Source organism: Pinus tabuliformis, chromosome Q (assembly GCF_031772625.1).
Source record: "Pinus tabuliformis cultivar Carrire ecotype Pingquan chromosome Q, CPIR1, whole genome shotgun sequence".
NCBI classification, from domain to species: Eukaryota; Viridiplantae; Streptophyta; class Pinopsida; order Pinales; family Pinaceae; genus Pinus; species Pinus tabuliformis.
In genome coordinates, this window is record NC_142296.1 from 851033854 (window position 1) to 851060841 (window position 26988).

A 26988-nucleotide genomic window follows, 5' to 3' on the forward strand; every position below is an offset into this window, starting at 1 on the left:
TTACTTCATGGTTCAACAAAGCAGAGCAATGATGGCATGATGGTTCTGGATGACAAGTTGGCAGGTGGAATTCTCTCTAGTTGAGAGGGAGTGTTAAAATTGGAAACTATGGCAAATTCCACTTTAAGACAACTCATATGATGGAGATGATTATTGCATTGGATTCCTCTTTTGGAGAGGTACAATTTTGATATAAAGATCATCTCATTCTGACAAGTAGAAATGGAATTATGAATTTATTTCATTTATGGACAAATTGTCAACGTCGGCTCCAGTTAACTGTAGGCTTATGAAGCCCAATAGATGTGTCTCTTTACCCTCAACAAAGTGTATAAATAAGAGAGATCTTTTCCTCATTTGGACATCATCTCATCACGTCTTCTTCTCTCTCTTGATTGGGTTGTACAACATTGGAGGCATCTCTTCTTCTTTGCACGTGTGGCAACTCCCTCTCTCTCTCTACTTCGCGCGTGTGGCAAGTGGCCGAGATTTTGTGGGTGAAACATGTCGCAGATTTTAGGGCATTGACCTCAATTTTTGTGCCAAAAGTTCAATTTTAGGAGGCTGCATTTATTGGCATAGAAATCGAGGTGTCTGGGGACAATTTGACCAACGTTAACTTTTTGTTGACTTCTGTTTTGATAGCAGAAAATTACAATAGACTTTCTCTCTCCTGACTGGGTTTGACTGAAGAATTTGAATTGATTTGAAGGCCAAATTAGACTGTTTTTTGAAGGATGTTTTGGGGCAACTTTAACCATCATTGACTTTCTGGTTAGGGTTGATTTGACTACTGTTTTAGTAGATTTGTTTTGGGCTTATATTTGTACTCTCTCTGTTGAACTATTGAAGGATAATAAGAAGATTTGATCAAAGGGTTTCCCCACATTGGGGTTTGTCCTTGGCATGCGCCACATCTTGTGTACTTGTGTTAGCTTGTCTTATGCACATGATTTTATGTTCCATCTGCATTTGTTGTCAATGTTCATAAGTTAATGTGATTGCTATTGGATATAATTGGAATTTGTCATTGGGCTACTAAAGGAACATTGAAGTAAATTGTCTTAAGACTATAACATACCATTGTTATCTAAAATTAACAAGCCTCACCTCAAAGCTTGTGTGGATTTTGTCGTAAAAATCTTAGATGAATTCTAGTGTTCTAGTCAAGTCTTTTGTAAAAGTGATTTGGGAATATTTTTAGCTAATTGGCTAAATTATTTTATTACAAATCACTTGGTCTACTAGATCATAGTGAGTCATAGAATTGGGTAAAATAATTGAGGGCCTATAATGAATGGGTTTTCACCATGTTGTCGCACAAAGTGTTTAGGTACCGCGACAATGTTCAGAGTAAGGGTTGTTACTCTTAATCCTTACTCACTCCGTTTAGACTCTTTCCTAGGCAAATCAAGCGGGGTAGTCCCTAAGATAAATGGATGAGAAAGCCTGTGGATCACGGGCTCTAGGAGATTTTAATGATGGAAAACCTGATGAATCTAAATGAATATCGATTAATTCAGATGAATAGATTAAATGCTAATGTAACCAAGACACGACCACAAGATAGAAACAATTATAGACCAGTGCCTTTATGATCAATTAACCATAGATTAAGTAAAACAAGCTATCCAAAACAATTTTCCAATATGTGACGAATAATGACAGTTATGAATAATCAATACAAACGCCCAAAACTATAACACGCAACATATTCTAGATTTAAAATGATTTTCATCAACTGCTCAGATCTAGGATTAATTAACCTTTTCCAACAGTCAATATGATTTATCACACCTTGACTATAGAAGAATCATAAAATTTAAGATTTAGCATTTAACATCAGAAACACCAAAAGACTTTAATTTAGGCAATAAACATTAATGAAGTAAAACAAATCAACGAGTTAAAAATTGAAATTTTTAATGGGCCATAGGTCACATTAAAAATTTTAATGTTTAAGCGAAAACACCTTAATTTATTTCATTTTAAATCCTTAGTCACAAATTTAAAATTTTTAGAATTTTTAGAATTTTTTAAAGATTTTTGAATGTTTAGGATTTTAAAAGTTTTTAGATTTTTATATTTTGAAAATTTTAAATTTTTAAAGTTTTTTTTTAAATGTTTTTTTAAATATATTAGATTTTTTTAAGTTTTAGAATTTTAAATTAAAAAAAAAGGTAAAAAATCAAATATTAAAAGAATTTATATATATATATTTTTATTTTTTGAAACATTTTAGGATTTTTAAAATTTTTTAGATATTTTTAGCGATTTTTTATTTTTTATTTTTGTCAAAGTCAAAATAAAACAAAAAAAAAAAATCTAAATGAAAACAAAAATCGAATTTTGATTTTTAATTAAATCAAACTAAAACACTCTTCATAAAATTTTTTAATGCTACCTAAAGAAACTAAATAAAACTAAACTTAAGCTATCCTACCTAACCCCACCCATACACAAATAAAATATAATAAAAGGTAAAGCTTGTGCGTATTGTGTGCAGGTCCGGCGGATGGAGAACAAAGGAGGAGCTACTCACGTGGAGAGGCCGGATGGACTAAGGGTGCAAGGGAGAAAAGACGCAGGGTGAATGTGCATGGAGGATGGAGGGACACAGACAGGTTCGATGGCAGCAGATGAGGAGATGGAGGCTGCGGGTGAGGAAGGAGGAGCGAGCAGTGGATTGAGTGTGCATGAGGGTTTTGGAACGATGGAGGAGACTGTGAGTTGCTGGATTGACGCAGGTGGGAGAATGAGGCAGCGTGGAGAGTGAGGATGAAGGACATGGAGCTGGGCAGCGATGTTTTCCCATTTTTTATCTTATTTTTGTTTGCAAGTTTGGACCGATGAGAAAACTGCTGGGGCTACGAATTTGTGTAAGAGGGGCAGCGTATGGATTGCGGATGAGACTGGCGATTCGAAGGGATGGAGCTTTAGATGGAGATGGGCATAAATGCAAGGAAAGGGAGCATGAAAGGAAACGAGGGTTCACTCTTTGCTTGTTTGCTGTGTATGCAGGTTTGTTGGAGCAGAAGCTTGTACTTGAGCAGCAGATCAAATGCAGAGGATAGAGGAAAAACTTCAGACAAACAAAAATTTCCAGATCCTAATTTTTTTTTTTTAAACCCAGATAAAAAAAATTTCGAAATTTTTCTAGAAAACCCCAGGCAACAAAAGAAAAGCATCCAGAAACTTAAAATAAACCCAAGAAAATGAAATTCCCACTAATGTGTTTTAATGCCTTAGATTTATGAGTGAAACCCATGTGAAATTATTTCCAGATTCAAGAAAAGAATTTAAAACCCTAGACTGCAATTTTTTTTTGAATAAAATCCTTGCAAAAGGATATTGATGAACCCTAGAGATCTAGATCTTACCCTCCAGGGCCTAGATTTGGACTCTACACAGTTTTATCTTTCAGATTTGTCACTGCAATACAACAAGAAACACCCAAACGATATGTACAATGACCCGGAAAACACCCAAGTCAGAAAACTAAAATTAATTACAGATCTATATCCATGAATGGCAGATCTATCAGATCTAAGGAGTGTGAGTTCAACTTTGCTTCCAGATCTGATAATCTGAGGCTCTCAACAGCCAGATCTATCGGTTTGGCACAAAAATTAAATATTTTGAGATTTTGAGGAGGTACTCAGCTCAAAACCCTTCATGCATCACCCATAAAAATATCTTATGATAAGCTCGGGATCAAATTTAAGCTGGGCTCTTCAAAAAACACGGATCTTGAGTTGGCTGTTCAGCTGAGAACTTCCCTGAACTCCTGATGATCTAATAATCAAGGATTTTCCTGCAAAATTCAATTCAGCCATCAACGTAGAGCGAGAAACAATAATAAAATTCAGATTTAATAGAGATACTTACTATTATATTCAAAACTTAAATTATCATTCAAACCACAGCGATTGAGCAAGATACTTGTACTCAAATCACTCTTCAGAAAGCTATCATCAATGGATAAAAAGAAATCTATGCATGAAAATTACACATCTTAAAATATTTCCACGAAGAGTAACACTACCAGAAATTAACCCGAAAGTCTTTCTTTATTGCTCATAAAAAAAATAGTACAAGAGAGCTTTTCGCTTAGTACACGATCAAAAATCAAATGAACTGACTGACAAATGATCTCCTATTTAAAGATAAATCCTCCAACGGCTAGTTCGAGTGATCCTCGTCAAAGAAATCTCGACTGTTGATGAGGATTAAAATTTCTTTTAATCTGATCCATCGAAATTTTAAATTGTGGAGGAAATTCAAATTTTTCAATTCAATGCATTTTAATTAATTCAAAAGTTAAAATTTTGAATTAATTTTCTCAAAATTTTGACTTTGACTCAACCCCAGGGACCAAAGGCTTAAAATTTAGCAAAATAATTAATTTACCTTAGTTCCTGGGTCTCTTAAATTTTAATTTTTTAAAGACAACAAATTTTTCCTTTGGAGAATTTAAATTTACCTAGGACCTAGAATTAATCAAATTTCTGGCTTAGGATTTTAATTAATTTTGGCAAGAAAATTTAATTAATTAGCCTATGAGGGGATAAATTATTTTTCCAACATTCAGGACACTTTACATCATGATTTTTACATTTTTTACATCTCAAGCGGGAAAACCCATTTGCAAAAGCCCTCACAGACTACCCAGTTCTGTGACACAAATATAATCTAGCAGATCAAACAATTTGTAATAAAATAACCTAACCAAATTGTTAGGATTATTCCCAAATCACTTTGACATAGACTCGATCTAGAACACTAGGACTCCCCTAAGATCCTAGTGACAAAATCCATTCTGGCTTTGGGGTAAGGCTGAAGGAAAACTCTGCCGACCATCCGAGAATGAATCGGTGAGACAAAAAACCTCCTAGAATGTAGATCGTCACCAGAAAAGTAGGTTTACCTAAGTGATTACATACACGACACGGATCTACTGAGATTATTTACATTATACACATGCAGACTGGGTTTACATTATAAGATGATGATCAAGCTGATGATGATAGCTGGACGACACGAACACATCGATCAGGAACTATCTCGTTTGCGAAAAAAGGGGGTGTACTGCTATGGGTAGTTGACACGTAGTGGTCAACACACCCTTTGAGGGTTGAAATGTAATTATCTTATGGAAACAATATTTTAGTACCATGGCTAAAATATTAGAGGGTTGGAAAAGATTATTAATCCTCTCATGTGTTACTTAATTAAATCTTGTAGCAAAAATAAATTAAAATCCCAAGCCATAAATTTAATTAATTGGAGTCAAAATTAAAATCCTAGGGAAAATAAATTCTCCAAAAGGAAACATTAGTTGGTTCTAGAGAAATTAATTTTTGGAAGTCCCCCACTAAGGGAATATTGAAAATTTCAAGAAATTTTGAACCTTTCGGCCTGGTGGTTAAGTCAAAGTCAATTTTTTGATGAAATTAGCTCAAAATAATTAATTTTGAGGTAATTAAAAATGAATTAAAAGAGAAATTCAAAAATTCCTCAAAAAAATAAAGATTTTCTATGGTGGTGATTAAAAGATAATAAATCTTTATCAACGACCGAGATTACTTTGACGGGGATCAAGCCAACTAGCCGTTTGGAGAATTTATCTATAAATTAGAAGCCATTTGCTTCTCAAAGGATCCAATTTGTGAATCATGTGCTAGCTCTTGGAGCTCTCTTGTAATTTTTTTGGAATAATAATAACGCAAAAGTCTTTGGCGTTTTTATTGATGGTGGTGTTTCTCTCCTACTTCTTATGGTAATACTGCGCTTAATGTTCTGCTAAATAATATTTTAGAAGTTGTTGATCATTAGCCTTCATGGAATAACTTATTGTACAGATATCTTGCATAGGTTATTGGATCTAAGATAACATTTTAATTCAATTGAATTAATGGATATCTCTAATTCTTGAGGATTATATTGTCATTTTATATCTATTGATTTGACAACCTGATCTTGAGTGCGCAAAGATCTTTTTTAGAAAACTTGGGCGTGAGGGAATGTCCTTAGTTGGACCAGCCAATTCCCAAGGCATAAGAATTGAAGAGTCTTCCTGATTGAATCCCAAGATTTATCTAACGAAGATTTTCTTTCAGGGTTATTTGGTTAGTGCCTCATTTAAACTCATTTATTTTTTATATACTATGCTCATTAGATAGATATGGCTTGGAAGAGCTTATTTCTACTGATTTGGGAGCAAAGTTAGACTCATGCTCCTCAGATCCAGTAGATCTATATTCTAATTGTATAAATCTGAAATAATTTTGGTAAAACAAATTTTGATTTTCTAACTTTTGGGGTTTTTTGGATTTATTTTTAAATTTTGTATATATTGGGTTTTGTGTATTTTATTTTTTACTTGTGCAGATGGAGATATAAGCCTATTCAAGAGAAAGTGTTGGGGTTTGAGATAGATCTAGGCCTTGGAGGGCAAGATCTAATCTCAAGTTTGTTTGTAAGACTATAATAAAGCATTATTCAGTGAAAATTGATTAAACGAAGATCTAAAGTTGACCTTAGGCAAAATTTCGAGCCCTTAAGGCCCAACGCAAGCCCTAAAAGGCCTATCTAAGCTCTTTGCTTTTCCTTAAACCCTCTACCATTGCCCTCTACTTCCTTCTACTCCTCTCGACCTTCATTGGTGTGGCCTATCTCCCCCATTTTGCCTGTGGCATCCTCCTAACCCTTACGACTTACCTTTTTCAACCTTACCATGGCCTCAAAGGCCTTTATCCCTGTTGCCATGGTCTTATATCTCCTCCGCAACCTCCTATTCCTTTGCCAAACCCTCCTCCACTCCTCATCCCTCCTCCACTCCCTCAGCCTTGCCCCTTATCCCAGTGTTATCCTTGTCATGGCATCCGCTGCCCCTAAACCCTCCTCCACTACCTTATTCGAACCCTTTTTTCCCTTCCGCAACTCCTTTCTTCCCTGTTGCAGCTCCTATCCTCTTTTCCGCAACTCCTATCTCCCTCTCGACCCTTTCCTAACCCTGTTGCTGCCCTCATTACCCTTTTCCGTTGCCTGTAGTAGCTTTCAAATCCTAACGCAAGCCAACGTTTACCAAAGGGCTTTCTCTCCTTCCTTGGCATAGCCTCTAGGCCCTTCAAAGCCTCAACCTTCACTGTATACCTTAACGTTGTCTTAAGCCCTAATGAATCTTGCCTTCCTCCGATCATTGTGATATAAATTTGAAACATTTACTGAGTTAATTCAAGAAATTTGGCATTCAGATTTGAGGTGGGTGATTTGGTTTGCTGATCCGGCAAGTGTCTTCAAGCCCTAAGGCTTCCTGGTGAACATCTTCTAACCTTTACCTTATTACTTCAGTCAAATAAAATTTTCATAGCAGTGGCCTTAAACTCATCTTACACTGAAGAATTCTTAAACACCCTTGGGCATTGTTACGAACATAAAATTGTATAAAATAAAATAAACATAAATAAATATAAATAATAAATAATCAAGTAATGATTATGTTAAATAGTCATTAGTTAATTGAAAAGGCATGACTAAAAGACATGCCTAATCGTGAAAGGACACCTGCCTAGTATATGTGCCAGTCCTCATTGTAACATTCAACATCACTTGTACATTTTAATATATATAATAAATTATGTTTACAAATACCTTTAGTGTATTTTTACATTAATTCAACAATCTATAAGTTTTGTTGCTTGAGTGGTATTGGAGCCATGCAAGACTTTGAACATTATCCGTCGCAAAATATAATCATGCGTGTCTTTGAACGTTGTTCGTCGCACAATATGACATTATGTTTACATCTTGAACTCATTGAGCAGTTTAGTAAAATTCAAGAAAAGCTTCAGCAATGGGAAAAATCATATGCCCAAGTTAAAGCATGTCTAAAGGAAATCGATAATAAGGAAAGATGATATCTATGGAGAAACAAAACAAGGTGAAGCAAGAGAAGAAGATTTTGATCAGAATAATGATATTGAAGAAGATGAAAAAAATGGATTTTTGTGCAGGCTCTTCAGGGAGAAAAGCGAGGACCGTGAAAGGAAAGATGGGCAGGATAAGGGTGAGGATGATACTAAGGGAAATGCCAACTGGGATGAGGATGAGGGTTCAGATTTCTTGTTGTTTCGGAGGATATTCAGGATTCACCCAAAAGATGAGAAGACCTTGTTGACTTCTATTGAGAATTGTTCCTTAAGTACTCCTTGTTGGAATTTATAAGTCTAACTGTTAGAAATCCTTCATGTACTTTCTGATTTACTTCTGCCTACTTGTTTTGTTTAATTAACAAGTTATTTACCATGTAAATACTGAAAATAAATACAAGTACATGCTCAACACATTACAGATCATCAACTGAAGGAAAAACAAGAACACAAATGACACCGTTATTTTTGGACTAATGTCCCCAGAAAAACCCAATGCGGGAAAACCGGTGTAGCTATCTCGTGGTTTTATTATTAAGTAGTTTCAGAATACAATCTGGGTGCCAAACCGGCTCACCCAACAGAGAATGATCTCGACAGTAGTACCTCTCAGTCGGAGACAAATATTCTGGCTAAAACCCCAGATGAACAATCCCACAACTCTCAGCTCCAATCTGCCCCACAAAATCTCCAGTGTCTGCCTCTAGGGATTGCGTCAGCCTCTCTGGCCCAGCGTCACCCCAATATGCCCTGCGTCAGCCTTTAGAGCCTTTGCGTCACCCACGCTGGCTCTCTTTGGCACTGCGCAGCTCCTGGCTGCCTCTGCGTGGGCCTTGACTGGCTTTGCGTGGCCTCTAGTTGGCTCTGTGTCCCTCTCTCTCGGCTTTTGCGCTGATGCTCCCGGTACCCTCTTTGCCTCTCTGCTTCTGTATTCACTGCCCCTCAATTGCAACTCTGATCACTCCTTCGATTTCCTCAACAAGCCCTGCCCTAGAAAATCGAATTCTTGATCAACTTGGTGTGTTCTCCAAGTGACCCTCAAGCCTCCTTTTATACTTTTCTCGTTGACAATTCAACGACCGAGATTAAGTCCCTAATCAACGGCTAAGATTAACTCTGGCTTGATCCATGACTTTTGGACCCTTCTAACATAGTTTTATATTAATTCACATTAATATTTTATTTTCCCTAAGTTTAGACTTGGGGACTCCATTAAAAATATTAATTATTTTAATATCTCGCAAATTGTTTAGAATCTTCCCAAACCATATTTGGGTATTGGAGATCTCATGTGCTTTAGCCTCTCCACCAATTTTCGTGGCTAGAGCACATCTGATGCTACCCCAAATCAACACTCCCTCCTAGCGAGGACTGTGCTTTAGTAATACTCTTCACTGAGCATCACCTTGATCATCCGGCATCGGTCCTGGTGCTGATGATAGGCCTGTTGCCCAACATCCTTTGTACTGCTGCATCATGTACTGCTACCCATGGACCTGCCACTACCACTGTTACATCCGTACGGTAGCCCCTCTCATCATGCTGCATCGTGCTGCCCATAGCACTGCCACTACTAACTGCTGCACTGCAACTCAGTTATTGTGAAGTAAGTAACTGATCTCCCAACTCTGACATCCTTGTCATTCTAGAGACACCCACGATGCTGAAACTCCTTCTGTGCTGACTAGTACTCCCTCTCTAACCTGTACGCTGCTGCAACAACTCCATGCACTTCACACTGCTGCCTCACGTTGTCTTGGGACTCCTGCACTGTAGCTTCCTCTGTTGCTCCATCCACATCCGTCTCTACTGACTTCCGCTAGTACTGCTACTCCTCTTCGGGGTTCCAGTAGCAAGGTATAATCCAAGAGGCTGGGTACCTCGAGGATCCTGCCCCTCATCGCCTGTAGTCCATCTAACTACAACTTGATGTCTCCCCACTTTCTCTCAAGTGGCGTGTGAGCACTCATGGCACAATCATCATCCGTCTCCACTTCCTTCTCTGTCGTTGCTGGTGTAACCTTGGTCTCAGAGGCCTCTCCCTTAGTCTTCTTCCTTGGACATTGGCTCGCATAGTGACCCAGTTCCCCATAGTGGAAGCATTTGACCTTAGAGAGGTCTTTATTCTTCTGTTTCTCCTGCTTTCCCTCAGATACTAGGGTAGCATCCTCCTCTTCCTTCTTCTTGATTCTGACCCCCTTGTCGCTGTTTCCCGCCTTGGTCAACCTTCTGATCTCTTCTTGGCGAAGAGCCGCCCATGGTTCCTCCCAATCTGGAAGGGTCAACCTGCCCAATATGCTCTAGGCAAACACCTCCCAGTCTTCTAGACTGCGTTCAAGGCTGTCCTCACCTTCAATTCTTGATCCGGCGTGACCCCTATGGAAGTCAGCTGTTCCCAAATCTCCTTCAATCGATCGAGGAAGGTGTTGATTTGTTCTCCCTTCTACATCTGGTATGACCGCAGCTGATTTTGTAGTAGCGTCTTCCTCTACACGGAAGTATGCTGATACAATTTCGTCAGGGCCTCCCACATCGCATTTGCGGTTTCCTTTTCAGCAATATGTGGTACTTCATGGTCCTTGATCCCGTCAAGGATGATGCTCTTGACCCTCGCCATTTCTTCCTCGTACTTATCGTTCTCAACCGGGTCAACTGGGATCGCTATCATTTTCAAGGCGAAGTTCTTGAGACAATTCCTGTCTAGAACGGACAAGATTTTGGCCTTCCAGACTACAAAGTTTGAGGCTCCGTCCAGTCTGTCTTGGTCTCTTACCCCGTTCACTGCCATTTCGCTGCTTCTCTACTTCACTCCTGGAAGTTCTCGGTGTGACTCCCTCTGAGCCTCGATTTCCCTCCTGGAAACCCCTCTGCCAATGTCGAGATGCCTCCACTCCGATCGTTAATGCGGCTGCACTACTGATCCGGATTTCTTGGCTATAAATCCTTGGCAGCAACTCCCTCCTCCTTGGTCTTGCCTTGTTAGGTACTGTTCTGACCACATTACCCGACCAGCTTCACTCCGCAACTTACCCACAACCTCCTATGCCTCAACAAACTTAAGGTTAGAGCTTCTAGGCTCTGCGCAATCCTGACACTAGCAAAAATCCACACCTCCTGGCCACGGGTATCTATCCTTCTTGATTGAGAAAGATGACCGGGCATTGTGTAGGTCAAGTCTGCTCCCTTTTGCCATTGCGCTGATCCTCCTCCCTGGTCAAACTTGATGGTGCAGGCACTGCGTCACCCCTTCCTTGCTGCTTGTCCGCTAGGAACAACTTCTGTCACTCGGAACAACTGTTTCTATTGTTGCTGCTATGCTTGGCTGATGCCCTTAGTTCTCTTGTGATCTACAACATTGCTCTGATACTATGTTGGAATTTCTAATTCTAACTGTTGGAAATCCTTCAGGTACTTTCTGATTTATTTCTGCCTACTTGTTCTGTTTAATTAACAAGTTATTTACCATGTAAATACTGAAAATAAATACAAGTACATGCTCAAAACATTACAAATCATCAACTGAAGGAAAAACAAGAACACAAGTGACACCGTTATTTTTGACTAATGTCCCCTAAAAAACCCAATGTGGAAAAACCGATGCAGCTATCTGAGTGTTTTATTATTAAGCAGTTTCAGAATATAATCTGGGTGCCAAACTAGCTCACCCAAAAGGGAATGATCTTGACAGTAGTACCTCTCAGTTAGAGATAGATATTCCGGCTAAAACCCCAGATGAACAATCCCACAGCTCTCAGCTCCAATTTGCCCCACAAAATCTCCAGCGTTTGCCTCTAGGGACTGCGTCAGCCTCTCTGGCTCAACGTCACCCCAACTTGCCCTGTGTCAGCCTCTAGGGCCTCTGCGTCACCCACGCTGGCTCTCTCTAGCACTGCGTAGCTCTTGGTTGGCTCTGCGTGGGCCCTCACTGGCTCTGCGTGGCCTCTAGCTGGCTCTGCGTCCCTCTCTCCTGGCTTCTGCGTTGATGCTCTTGGTACCCTCTCTGCCTCTTTGCTTCTGTATTCACTGCCCCTCAGTTGCAACTCTGATCACTGCTTTGATTTCCTCAGCAAGCTTGCCCCAGAAAATTGAATTCTTGATCAACTCGGTGTGTTCTCCAAGTGACCTTCAAGCCTCCTTTTATACTTTTCTCGTTGGCAATTCAACGACCAAGATTATGTCCCTAATCAACGGCTAAGATTAACTTTGGCTTGATTCATGACTTTTGGACCTTTCTAACACAGTTTTATATTAATGCACATTAATATTTTATTTTCCCTAAGTTTAAACTTAGGGACTCCATGAAAAATATTAATTATTTTAATATCTCCCAAACTATTTAGAATCTGCCCAAACCATTTCTGGGTATTGGAGATCTCATATGCTTTAGCCTCTCCACCAATTTTCGTGGCTAGAGCACATCCGATGCTACCCCAAATCAACACTCTTGAAGGTAGTCCTGACACTCAATTTTTTTTTTAAAAGACTGTTTAGGGATTGTGATCAATTTGTTGAAGACTTTGAATTATTTAGTCTAAAACAACAATGGGAGAAGCGGCCTAGATCTCCAAGGTAGCGGAGTGACAGGTCATCTGCTAAACCACCTTTGCCAATTACATCCCAAATTCGAAAAGGCACTTTGTGTCTTTGGATTTTGTTCAATCACTATGTGATGCATCATATGGTTTGGAGGATGTATACCCAATGGAACATCGTAAAAATGCTTTGCGGGAGTCATTGGCTGGGCTCAATTCCTAGCTGGAAGCTTCGCAAAGCGATGGAGGCATCTGCTTTCCAATGGGAAAAGGCTTGTATCATGTGGTACATATCCCAGAAGATGAGACTGTTCTCTTAAATTCTAGAGAAAAGGCATGTTACCTAATTTGTGTTGAGGCTCTGAAAGGCGAGAAGCAAAGCTCAAATTCACAAAACAAGGATTCTTCATCTCATAAACTTTCCCGAGGAGGAATTCCATTAGCAAATGGAGATGTGCATTTGCAACACCCACCTCCATGGGCATTTCCACTTTGTACTCAACATGATGTGCAGCGCAATAGCACTGATCAGATGTTAAGATCTGCTTCCCAAGTCATTGATCAAGCAATGGCACATTTATGGGATGCCAGAGTAAAATTTGTGCATTTGAGCCTTTCTGTTGACCATCGAAGTGTTCAGGGTTCATAAAAAAATAATGAATCAGGAGTCACATCTATGAAGGCGGTGAATAATGATATTCATAAACAGAGTGAACAAATGACTTCTAACTCTTTATGGGCTAAAACAGAAGATGGAGACAGATCGGGAGATGCAGGTAGCACTCATCAGGCTGGTAATAGTGAACAATCCACTGATGAAGAATGGATAAGTGTGACTTTGACTGCAGTTCTTGGTTTTAATATGGAAGATTTAGAAAATCAAGAGCCAGTAAAAAGAAAAGAACACCGTCGTCTTTCGACTACCATAGCAATGGCTGAAGTAAAGGCTGTTGTACCCAAAGGAGAGGCCCCACTAGGACTTCTTGTAAAAAAGGGTAGTCATGGTTTATCGGCTACAAATTCTGAGGTTAATGATGGTGGCTAGCCAAAGGCAACAGATGCATTAGTAGGAGAGCTATGCATGGCTCATAACATGCCATCGGTTTTGTGTCATTGTTCCAAACCCGTGTTGAAGGAAAAGTAACTAGGTTCGGTTTTCATTACGACTTCTAACGATAATTTTATGAAGAAAATTGATATTCCTTGCATCATGGGTTTCATGAGCAAGATGTGTTTACCATAGGTCAAAGACTTCTTCTTGATGTCTTTAGGATTTTTATGTTTCATCATAAATATTATGAAAGTCATAAGGTCAAAGATCAAAGGGTACGCTCCAAGATAAGTGTCACTATCATCATGCAAATTTTCTCTACAAACTGCAGTATATCTCCTTGACATGTCGACTTAGATTCAAAGGGTCTCCTATCGGCTTGAGGCATTATCGTTGACCTATATACATATAAGGGTAATGTAGAATCAATGAAGAACAAGTCTTCGGAACACACATTACAGTCATCAAATACACAGTGGACATATCTCGAAGGACAGAGTCTTGGTATATCTCTCAGAAGCTTGATATATATCTCTCAAGGTCTGTAATTAAAGCTTGGACATATCTCAAAGGCAGAGTCTCGGTGTATCTCTCAGAGTCTCGGTATTTCTCTCAGAGTCTCGGTATATATCTCAAAGTCTCGGTATATCTCTCAAAGTCTATATGTGAAGCTCGGTATGTTTCCTGGAAGCCTGTAAGGATATCTCAGAAACCTCTCAATCATACTCGGATATATATATATATATATATATATATATATATATATATAAAGCTTGGAAGGGATCCTCAGTGACATCCTTCAGAAGTGCGAACATCATCCACTGTAATGTATATATCTCAGGACTAATAAAAGGACTGCGCATATACTCACACAGTAACAAGTGCTAAATGCAACGTTAACTGGTGGCATAACTTATCTCTGGTATAACCGACAAGGAATCAAAGAACTGTGGCATGTCAAGAAGTGAAGATGTCGAAGACAGTGACGAGATAATGAAAACATAAGGAGAAAGAGTACAGTGATGTCAAGACAGTGAATCATAGAACAAACAGTGCAAAAGATAGTGACAAACATCTTGAAGGTAACTTTGAATCTATTTTGTTAAGGGTCCTGGTATTCATCATCTAAATACTATATGAAGAGATTCAAGGGTTTTACTCTTAAGAGGAGAGGTTTTTCCATGGCTTGGAGCCAACATCTTGTGTACTTATCCTAATGTTTTGGTAGCAGTTTGATGAAGTAAACACACACACTAATAATAAGAGAAGAAGATCAAGCTAACGAAGATAAATTGTAGAAGTGCTTCGCAAATTGTTATCAAGTCTAGAAGAATCCTACTATACATAGTTGGCCTTGATTCTTCAACAACCCGTGGCACTGTCAGTCCACTCCTTTCCCCTGACTGCATCTGCTGATCCATCGTGCTTTCCATCTTTTGTGTTGCTCCATCGTCCCCTATTTGCTGGCCCTTCCCCCGACCGCATCCGCTGTTCCAGCGTGCTCCCCGTCATCACACCCACTATTTTGACAACCTTCCACACCGTCGTCGTCACACCCTGCCCTTCAATTTTTCAGACAACCTTACACACCACTGCCGTCACACCCTGCCCTTCCATTTTTCCAACAACCTTCCACACATTCGCTATTAATAAAAGAAAAAGGTTGCTGCCGCCGTCACAAGGTGTGTCCCCGGTAAAACGCTGGGTCATATGTATGTGTTCCCTAGTGATACGTAGGATCGATTTATATATGGTCGTGACATATATAGTTTTGATATGTGATATATACATTTGCATTGATATAGATCCATCGTATGCTCACATTATAATTAAATTAACAAGATTAAATTAATTAAAATTATTTAATTTAAAAAAAAAATTATATAAAAAAAAATTCAAAATAAAAATAAAAGTCGATAACCTTGTATTCAAGACAGTGTTACCAACGAATTATACAGGCGAAGGTGCCGATAACGTCGAGTTACATATGCCGAGATGACAAATGCAAATTGAAGAAAATTGTCAACAATAAAGCTTTGAGGACAAAGCTTTTGAAGGAAGGGGCAATGTTACAAACATAAAATTGTACAAAATAAAATAAAATAAACATAAATAAATATAAATAATAAATAATCAAGTGATAATTATGTTAAATAGTCATTTTTTAATTGAAAAGGCATGACTAAAACACATGCTCAATTGTGAAAGGACACCTGCCTAGTATATATGTGGGTCCTCATTGTAACATTCAACATCACTTGTACATTTTTGTACATATAATAAATTATTATTATAAATACCTTTCGTGTATTTTTACAGTAAGTCAACAATCTATAAGTTTTGTTACTTTAGGCATTTTTTTAGTTAATTTTATCATAGGTTCTAGGAGACTGTCATAAGTTTTTTAGATGACTGATATAACTGTTTGCAGTAAGCATTCTCTATTGTCACAAATCTATTTGTTGCTCTTATAATCACTGAACCTAACCGTTGTCATAAATATAATCTCTGAGATTTTAAGTAATTTTAGGTCATTTGTGAAAGGGAGTTGTTTGCAGGTTCGAGTACAATTGTTGGCATTGAGAAATCTAATGCTTATTATCTTTTGAAATTCCATGATCTGAATTTGTGCACACATGAGCTCACATCCTAAAGTACAATTGTTTTACATATTTGGTTAAGCAGATAAATCTAAAGAGTTATTGGTATCTAGTGTTCTAATTGGCTCAAAAATGCTCTTGTTCTATTGATTTGTGAAAGATCTAGTTTTCTTTAAACCAAGTAGCATTAAAGGTGATTTACTCCAATTGCACATCGAGTAATTTATCATCTGAGATAATTGATTGGTTTGAAATCTAATTGTATATTGGGCATCGTTTAGATAATTTGTTTTGGAATTTCAAGTAATTGTCATTGGCATTTTACATTGAGATTGGACAAATATTCTATTGTGGATCTATGGCGAATTGTGCATCTTGCAATTATCAAGTTGAGTAAGTTTCATTTTATCTTGTTGGCACTTTCAAAGTTGGCATTTATTTTTATGATTGAGATTGTCTATTGAATTTCTTAAATAAGTACTTGGCAATATAACTCAGATAAACCATAATCCAAGTGCTCTAAAGCGTTAACAATCTTCCTTTAATAATCTCTCTAATTTCACCTTGCATTTGCATCCTAAGCTAGTCATGCATTTTAAAACTTATCTCCAAGCATAAGGTTGGTTGATAAATTTATAGAACATTTCTCATCTAGCTTGAGGGACCCATGCAAATTTTCGGTAGTGTTGACCTCTACTGGTCAACTACCCATGCAGTGCACCCCGTTTTTCTCGACAGAAAGAAGCAGCACCTGATCAGCGTGTCCGTGCCATCCTGCCATCATCAGCAGCTTGATCTTTTTGATTGTAAACCCAGTCTGCATGTATTAATTGTAAATAATCTTAGCAGACATGAGTCATGTATGTATTTTGCCTAGGTGGACCTAACTTTCTGATGATAATCTACGTCCCGGAAGGTTTTTCGTCTCACCGATCCACGGATCGGCAGAGTTTTCCTTCAAACCTGACCCCAAAGCCGGGATTGATTTTGTCATTAGAACTTTAGGAGAATCCTAGTGTGTTGATCTGCTAGATTATCGTGGTGTCGCAGAGCTGGGTGATTTATGAGGGTCTGTATTAAGTGGGCTTGTCCCCTTGAGATGTAAATTGTAAAAGTCATGATGTAATGTGTCCTGAGGGTCGAGAAATGTTTTAAATCCCCTCATGAGTCCTAAGTCCTAGGTCCTAGGTGATGTTTCCGAAAGCTTAGTTCAGTGATCCATGTTAAATGAATTAAAAAATTAAAAAATGAATAAAAATAATAAAATAATAAAAAATAATAAAAAATTAAAAAATGAAGCAAAAACCCTAACTAATAAAATAATAATATTTTAAGTTAATAAATCGACGGATGAGATCAAGAGATGTCTTGATCCTCATCAACGGTCGAGATCATTTCTACATGGATCACTCGAACTAGCCGTTGGAGGCATTTCCTTTAAGTAGGGTGCTAGGGGTCATTTCAGATCATTCGATCTGTGAGTCAAAGACTGAAGAAGCTCTCTTGTAAATTTGTTTCTGGTTAATAAAGAAGACTTTGGGGTCCATATCTTGCTGGTGTTACTCTCTTGAAATGCTGTGAGATTGTTTTAATTTTCTGCATATGTTATTTTCAGCTGTTAGTAATAGCTTTTGTAGAGTATTGTGGGTACAGGTATCTTGCTCACTTGCTAGGGTTTGGGTGCTGTTAGGGTTTCTGAAGTAATGGCAGGTATCTCCATTACTTCCTGAGATCTAGCAGCATTCTTGCCCTCTTTGCTGATGGTTGTTTCTGAGCTGTGCAGAAAAACCCTTGCTGAAGAAGATTTGGTGGGCGTTAGGGGAAGTTCTCGGCTGAACCAGCCAACTCCCACAAGCATTTTCTGCTCAGCCCAGTGGATTTGATCCTGGGTCTATCATTCGGTTTTATTTTTCTGATCTGCATGAGAGAATTTCTGAAGTTTCTTTTTACAGTGACAATCTGAAATTTCTTTTCTTTAAAACATTACTGCAATTATTGTCAAATCTGGCATTTCAGGGGCCAAAAGTTTGTACATTAATCAGCTGTCTAGGGTTTTGGGGGTTTCAATTTTTGCTCTATACACAGATTTAAAATTAGGGTTTTGGTTTTCTTGTATTTGCAGGTATAAGGTTTTGAAATTTTTTTTAGGGTTTCTGGAACAGAAGAAATTGAGATTTTGAGATCAGGCTATTGAGTTTCAGACATCAGCGTAGCTTCCCTGGATCCATGCGTCCAGCCTTCATCCATTATGTAATAAAAGATATATGCAACAAAACCCTGGTAAGAAAATCGATTTTTATCAAAGACCCTCAGCTCAGCATTCTCTGGTACGTTTCTAACACGGTTTTCTTTCTATTTCCATTGAAAATACGTTTTATGTCCATCATACTTCTGAAACTCGAACCTGTCATAACGCTGTCTGGTGCCTAAGCCTGCGGATCTAACAAATGTGTATTTCAAATTTTTTTTGTATATTTATGCCATATCCTTCAGAAACGGCGCTTATGAATTTTCGCATAGCATCATTGTAATTTCGATTTGCAGTCTCAGATTCTATTTGATCTATCGCTTGTCTGACTGCGTGCATATAAAGTTTCGAAGCCGTAAGGAGATAATCAATTGTCGGCTGGGTAAAAAAAAAAAAAAAAAAAATTTTTCTCTTTGGCGGCTCTCCAAAAATGAGGCATCCAATGTCGTTTTCTACTCGCACCGCCGTCGAGGGTATCCTATCCGCAGACAGAAATCATTCACCGCAGAGTTGCTCATGTTAACCTTCACGCGAATCATATTCCGGTTTCAACGTGACTGCAATATTTCGACTTGGCGTGAATGCTTGAATGCCAGGTATCAAAGGCAGATTCAAATCGAAATCATTCAACGCGGAATTGCTCAGGTTCGTATTTTTTATAAAGAAGACCGTGGCCCCTTTGCTGCTGTCGAGACCCTGCAAACAGCAAGAGAAATGTGAGACGTTCGGCCCTGCGTTTTCCGCCGTCTGGTAACGAGATGTCCAGGAGAAAAATCAATCGAATTTTCCACGGTAAATGCCATATGCGCAGGTATACAGCTTGTTCCATTTCGATTAAGGTTTATTGCGAAGTTTATTTTGGTTTGCAGCGTGTATCATGAAGATTTTCTCGGCCTGTCGTATTTTCCTTTTTGCTATGCGTAGGTTTAGGTTTTACGTTTCACAATTTATGTTTAGGATTTAAGTTTTGGTTAAATTTCAATTTGTAGATTTAAATTTTTTTTTTTTAAATAAATCGTTTTGTTTTTGTTTTAGGATTTTCATTATATGAAAATAAAAAATATATGAAAAGGATTTATTTAAATTAGTTTAGGTTTTGTTTTATTTAGTATTTTAGAATAGATTTTGAATTTTATAATTTTTAGATTTTTATAAAAAAAAAAAAAAAAAATAATTTAGATTTTGTTTTATTTTTAATATAGTTTAGTTCTAAGTTGCACGAAACGGGGAAACGGGGAAGCGAAACGAAACGCGGAAGCGAAACGAAACGCGACCTCCCCAAATTTTGGAAACGGGGAAACGCGAATATATATATATATATATATATATATATATATATTAAAAACATTTAAAAATTATTAATAGATATATGTGCAATCATAAAGCATTAATGATACATTTACTTAAACATTTTAACATTAAGATTAAATTTACATCACAATGATCACATTTACTCATGAGTCATCACATAATGAAAATAAAAATATAGGAACTGGAAAATCCAAAATCAGCCTTTATTTATATTAGTATATGAGGCTGCAAGTACAATAAAGACTATAAGGCTGCAAGAACTATAGAGACAAGTCACAAAAGACTAATCCTCATCATAACAATCCTCATCAAAAATAGAAGCAGCAGAATGCTCAAAACACCAGCTACTGAAACAACTGCCAATCTCCAAGAGAAACTCCTTGCTGAATAGTGTGATGAGAGAATGAGAGGCACTGCTCTTTTATAACTTTAGAAATGGTTTCTAGAACAGCTTAGAAACCCTAAAAAAATTTACAAACTAATTAGAAAAAAAAAAAAAAAAAATTAAAAACAAGTGATTTTTTGGAGGAAACGGGGCCCGTACGGCCTGGAAACGCGTTTCCGGCCGTACGGGCACGTTTCCATTTCGGGAAACGTGCCCTTACGGCCGGAAACGCGTTTCCAGGCCGTACGGTACGCGGAAACGCGTTTCCGTTTCGTTTCCGTACGGAAACGGACCCTGTACCTGCGTTTCCTGCAACTTAGGTTTAGTTTTTAGAATAATTTCTAGTTTTTATTTTTTTAGATAAAAAAAAAAAAAAAAAAATCGAAAAAAATATAAAAAAATTTCGTGGAAAATTAGTTTTGCCAGTTTCAGTGGCTTTTCATGTTATATCTTTCATGCTGAGATGCTAAATTTTCAAGTTTGAGATACGAAATATGATATCTGGTTAATAATTTACAATTCTCGTGGTGGTTTTAAGCATTTATCTTTTCGAAGTTTTCAATTGCCGGATATCGTTTTGGTCACATGATTTAGCTGATGATAGATGGTTGCTGTTCATGGTCCATGTTTCTTTATCATTTAAAAAGTAATCATTTAAACATTGACTCCACAAGGCACTGGTCTATTAAATCTCTAAATCCATCTAGTGCTTATCATATCGTGTATCGTGTCTCCCACCCAACTGTTTGGCAGTTGGTCTTCACTATCTCGCAGGGTCTACCCCCCTTAGCCGCGGGAGACGGGCTTAAACGGAGGGATCGGGGATCAGAGTGACAGCCCCCGGTCTGAGCGTTGTCGTGTCAATCTGCGCGACAACAGGTAGTTAACATGATGACTTTGTAGTCGTCAGATCCACAGTCTCTACAGTGCCGGAGGCATCGAGTGATAGGAGCCTAACATAATGTATCGTTAAACAAGCCATTGGTTGCTTCCTGTTGGCTTCCTTCCCACAACTTACCTTGGAGCCCAACTTCAAAATAGTTAAGGGAAAGTTGAACTTAGATTAGGCATTTAATTAAAATTAACCAAGATCCCTGCATTTCACATTGGTCCTAGGAACTGCATTTCATATAGGATAGTAACACATTAAAGCAACAGTTGTCCATCTGGTACTTGTTCTTAAATTTATAAAGAAAGAGTGTTGACTCCATAAGGCACTAGTTTCAAAGTATATAAATCCACTTAAATCCTTAATATCTTGCTAAATCTAAACAAGTGTTAGGCTACTCAACTGTGTCTCCTGCTGTAGTTGGTTCCTAACTTGTCCTTCATCATTTCACATCCATTGGGTCTACCCCATAGGCTATTGTTGGGAGACAGCTTAAACAGAGAGGTTGGGGATTAGGGTGACAGCCTCTGACCTAAATCATTGTCGCGGTGCCTGTACATTTTGAGCGACAACAACTCCATAAGGCACTAGTCTCTCATTCAAATCTTAATCTTTAAGTCTTGCTAAAATTAACCAAGTAGTTAGGCCATTCAATCATGTCTGCCGGACTTGTTGGTTGCCAACAAGCCTTTCATCTTCACATTTCATAGGGACTACCCCTCATAGGCTATTGTTGGAAGACAGCTAGAACGGAGAGGTCAGGGATTGGAGTGACAACCCCCAACTTGAGTTGTTGTCGCAGTGCCTGTACAATTTGAGTGACAACATGTCTTGAAAGGCCAGAAGGGCCTTGTGATCCAATGGAATTGATCATTGCTCTAGAGATCAGGAAGAGGCAAACATGGCTTAGATCTACATTGGGAGAGGAAGAAGGACATGCAGCTCCTTACAGACACATCCAAAGAAGTTAAGAAACCCAAGAAGTTTTCTAGCTATGCAGCTCTCATGACAAATCTTATTGATGCAGAAGTTAGAACCTTCCACTTATGAAGAAGCAGCTAGCCAACAAGTATGTGTTGAAAATGTAACTAGTTTCAGTCTTCATAATTGTGTTTGTACTCATTTCAATGTATATCCTTGGTAACAAACAAGAGAAGAAAGTAAAAATTTATTATTATTAAAGCATGGGTTTCAAGCTCTTTATTGATGGTCTTCTAGGTAAAAGCATGTTCTTCATGCTTCTAGGGCTTGTTCGGCCTTATGATATATTGCCATGAGTCAAAGGAGTCGACATCATTTTTATAAGACCCTTCTAGGCAAAATGTAATTGTAAAAGGAATTACTTTTTAGTCTATAAAGTCCTCGAAACTCCAAAAGTACAAGTCGGCCTAAAGAAGGGAATTCGACCCCTTGGAAAGGCTATATAAGGAAGCAGTTCGACCTCATTTAACACTCACTCACTCAAGAAGTTCGATCTCTCAAGAAAAACTTCGATCTGTACTTAGGAAGCAAGAAGAAGAAGAACGAAATTCTAGAAGAAGAATAATGAAAAGTCTTGTTTTTGGGTTCTATCTCTCTCACATGTGCGAAATTCTAGGGTTTTTGGTGTTGTAGAAGGAGGCCAAAGTTGCAAGTTCGAGTTGTAGTAGGACGAAGTGCAGTATCTTGTAGCTGGAAGGAAAAATACCCTACCTTGACCTCGTTGACCTTGGGAGGAGTTGTCTTGCTCCAGGAAGGTCTCAGGAGGAGGCTAAATTAGGATTTTTGTAGTAGCTACAAGGCTGAAATTGCAGGGTTGAAGGTGGAGGATGAGTTGCAGTATTGACGCTGGTACGTCGAAGTTGTAGGTTGAAGTTGGTCGGTGCAGAATCAAGGAAAGACTTGTTGGAGGGTTGAATTGATGCTTGGATGTAATGTCCCTTCTGAAATTAAATTTTTACAGGTTGATTTATTCTATAATTCTGACAATTTTGGGGGCCATGGGACCCATGTGGTTTTTGGAAAAGACATAGGAAGGAAAAAGGGGCCGAAATGTTTTGTTGGCATAGTGTGGGGGCCACCCACATGAGGAAATATGCACCACCTTAGAGGGAAGTTCAAATGACTAAGGAGGGAAAGTTGAATTGCTAGTTGGAGGGGACCCACATGGGAAAAGAGGCCCACGAATTATAAATAGAGGAGGCTTAGCCTCATTTGGTACTTTTGACATATTGAACTCAATCTTATTTGCTCGAGCTACTTAGTCGGGTTACTGTGTTGTTTAGCACACGGGTGTCTCCGAGCGGAGATCTCAACCCTTACTTCGGTGGACTTTGAATGCCACCCTAGGAAGGCAATTCATACTACTTTGGAGGAGAGTCGGTGGAGTCTCACAGTCACATCATTCAGCATTTGTCTTAGCCAGTGCGTGTTTTTGGAGGACGCAGAAGAGGAACACGTAGGTGTTGCTTGTGGGTCAATCTAGGCAACAATTGTTGGGGGAGTTTGGCCATTGGAGCTACAGTGGAGGATCAACCTTTCGGGAGAGTTTTGGAGCAAGAAGTGGCTGCATTGGAGTAGTTCGATTTACAGTCACCTAGGCCAGCGTAGAGAGCCATCATTGGGCTCATGTAGGAGTTGGAGGAAGGAATTGTAGAGCTGGAGTTGGTCGAGAGAAGTAGGGAGATCATTTGGAGGGCCATTTGAGGAGGATTGTTGGAGTTGGAAGTGTAGAGATTGATAGGAGCAGTCACAACAACAAAATTCGTATTTGTAGGAGGGCCAAGCTGTGAAGGGTCAATTTTTGAAAGTTCGAACCAAGGGAAAACCTTTATGGGTTTTTGGCAATGATCACACTCCTAATTTTATAGAATTTTCTAGGCATATCTAAGGGGTCAAATAGGGGTCCCAACTCAGCCAGCAGTTAGAGGAGCTAAGGGGAATTTGGGTCAAAATTCCGAGGTCAACATTTGACCAATCTCTTCATGTTTTATTTTGGGTATTTGGTGGAGAGGCCGGGGTTAATTTCCCGTAATTTTCTGAGCACTGGAGGTGGGGTTTCCAGCATCATCTTTGCAACAAACAACACAGTTTCACAAGGTGAGCGTAGGGCATCATTGCAATAGTTATTTGTGCCATCTGTGCTTGACATATTACCACCTGGGCTTGATCACGCTTTCCATTGAGGCAAGCCCAGGTGCACCACTTCCACATTATTGTACTTTTCTCCCAGATTATAATAAAATGGCTCAGTTGTTTGTTATTCCTAGACTTTTTTATGGGTGTGCACTGAATGTTTCAATTTTACGATGTTGTTTTTATTGTTTGCTTTTCATAGCACTATTTTTCCTAGTTTGGAACTTTACAGTGGTATCAGAGCATGATCTTGGCCCAACTGTGGGAAACTAGCTAGAAGATCATGGAAGCTTTGGCTATGAGTGCATAGTGACGGATGAAGCCAGAGACAAACACATGGCTCAGGGGAAATCCAGTATGCAAAAATTCTTGGGTAGAATTCATTGGGACGATGAGAGGTTGGTCCAATTGAGGAGGGTGACAAACCAAACCTATCCTCACCCTTACAACAAAGACGTTAGAGTTGAGAAGGTCATGGGAATGCAACCATCTACATCATGTGGGGGAAGTCGACTAGATCAGGGCCCCAAATATCCTTAAAAGGAGAAAGCAGGACAGAGTCAGTTAGAGGGTGAGACCAGGGGGCGCTTTTGCTGGTGGAGCCCTGGCTTCAGATATCAAAAGCCTAAGGAGGAGGTTGAGCATGATGCAGAGAGCCCACAGGATTGTGAAGAGCACATCGATATACCCGGTCTGGCACAAGAGTCACCTTTATTTGAGACCTCTTTGATAGCCTAATTGACACCTTGGTGGAGAGGATAGAGCCATCTGTTGAGGGGATGCCACCCATGGACAAGATGCCACCAGTTGCTGAGGTATCTGGAGCTGTGACCAAGTTTACAGGTGATAGATGCCCACGACAGTTCCACCAGTTTCAGGCCAACCTTCTAGGATTACAAAGGAAGTTCGCGTTAGTGCGTGAGGCTATTCTGTAACAGAACGAGGAGCCGGAGGGCATGAGAGCGGTTTGTGCTGAGTCCACGGCCAAATTGACTCACATTGGGGAGCGGTTGGATTCCCTACTGGTGCAACTAGAGTGCAAGTTGGTGCATGAGAGCAACCCTCTTCGGGCATACATAGACGGGGTTGACAACACTGTTAGGTTACCTTGGCCCATTGGACAGAGATAGATAGAACTACCTAGTCAGATTTCATGTATTGACTAGGATAGCGAGATGAGACGACCTGAGTTTCATAGGGTGCAACACCCGCATGATGGGGTTGTTCTATATGCAAGAGTTCGTGCATTTGATCCCTCTCTTGGGGTTGGATGGCGAGAGATTTTGAGTTGGTACCCTATGGAGTGGGCTATGGAGATTGTGGTGGACTTGGATGTAGCTCAGCAGGAGCTTCTAGGCACTGGGGATACCGGCAGCGCAAACTGGCATTGGGTTTCGGGTGGGACTACCTATCATTTTCCATGCATGCGGTTGACTACAATCGGGATGGTGCAATTGACCTAGCAGTTGAGCGCGCACATTCGCTAGGGGAGTCTCGATTAGCACCAGTGGCCGACTAGTTTATGGACAGACCCTTTTGGTTTTCTTGGTATGGCATTTGTACATAGGATCAGTAGGTGATCAACATACTTTGGCTGGAGTTTGTCGGAGGAGGTGGCATTGGCAGGCCACCAAACAGTGCCTTGTATGGAGCTGGGGGCTCTTCACTTTGTGTGGGGCACAGAGGGCGCAGACGAGCGGAGCAGTGGTGGCATCACTGCTGACACATAGGGAGAGTCACTTCTCCGATCCCTCAGGGGGGATTTTGAGGGAAGATCCATTGATTGACCGGGATAATGATGCGATAGTGGTGGTGATGATATTGATCGGGTGTGGCCTGACACATAGATACATAGCTTCAGGCCATCACATCTAGGAATGTGTAGGAGCATCTAGCATTGAGTAATGGTCTACAGGTGGGCATGGAGATCCATGGTGGTGTGTTGTAGTGTGTTGGATTGCGTTGTGGAGTGGGAGTGCCTCACATCACATTGAGTACATACGGGGAGTGATAGGTGCAGTGGCACAGGCAGGAAGCAGGACAGTATGGGATGGCATAGCTGTAGCCGAGGGTATCTAGAAGTGTACAGGGGTAGGCAATGGTGTATAGTGGCATGTCTAGGAGTACTGGGATGATCGGTGGTATGCAGAGCCGTATGGTGATGCACAATGAGATCTTGGAGTGTTGCCTCTAGGGACACCCATGGACAGAGATACCTGGCATACCTTTGGGTGCAGTGCACCCAGGATCGATGGGGACACAGATGAGCGATACTTGATGGTATCCGTCGTGACTCACATGCTTGACCCTCTTCTACATCACTTACAGGGATAGGCGGTCTAGTTGTTGTCCTTTGACACTCTGGGCACGAGCAACAGGGTACGGGGAGCTCGCCCAAGATATTTGGATGACACTTGGTGCGATAGAGGGGAGACTTCTCAGCAGGGGCATCGAGTCGGTGCTTGAGTTGACAACCATAGGTCGAGGGATGAGGTGATCACCGACAGGGATGGCATATCATTCATCACTGATTCTATGGCTGGGGAGCTGGTCACAAGGGAGACGTGTCATTCTTTTCACAAGGCATGTCTGGACCATGCATGGGTAGAGGATACCGTGTATGACTGAGATAGTTGTCCAGTATGTATCTGGGTTCTTGACATTGTATCGACACATTCCAGGGGGCAGTTGGCCAAACCAATGGCGATGGTTGTTAGGAGCAGGATGGATCCACATACCCTGAGTCGGTTACAAGTATCGAATACCCACCTTTTGGTTGCATTCAGGGGTAGCTATTTAGCGCACGTGGCTTCTAGTGATCATCGGTACTACGTAGTGGCAGGTACAGGGAAGATTAGCCCACGATATATGGAGCCTATATATTGATCACATGGAGGGACTAGAGATGAGGCATGGATGGATTCCTG

General features: G+C 39.7%; 1 protein-coding gene and 1 pseudogene across 2 annotated transcripts in view; both read left to right on the forward strand.

Moving 5' to 3' along the window:
* Window positions 1-26988, forward strand: part of LOC149222226 (PHAF1 protein At3g51130-like) — a 377477-nt gene that overhangs the window by 232196 nt on the left and 118293 nt on the right. The gene's annotated exons all lie outside the window — the stretch shown is intronic.
* On the forward strand, window positions 2600-13508 carry LOC149222230 (phosphatidylinositol 4-kinase beta 1-like; annotated as a pseudogene).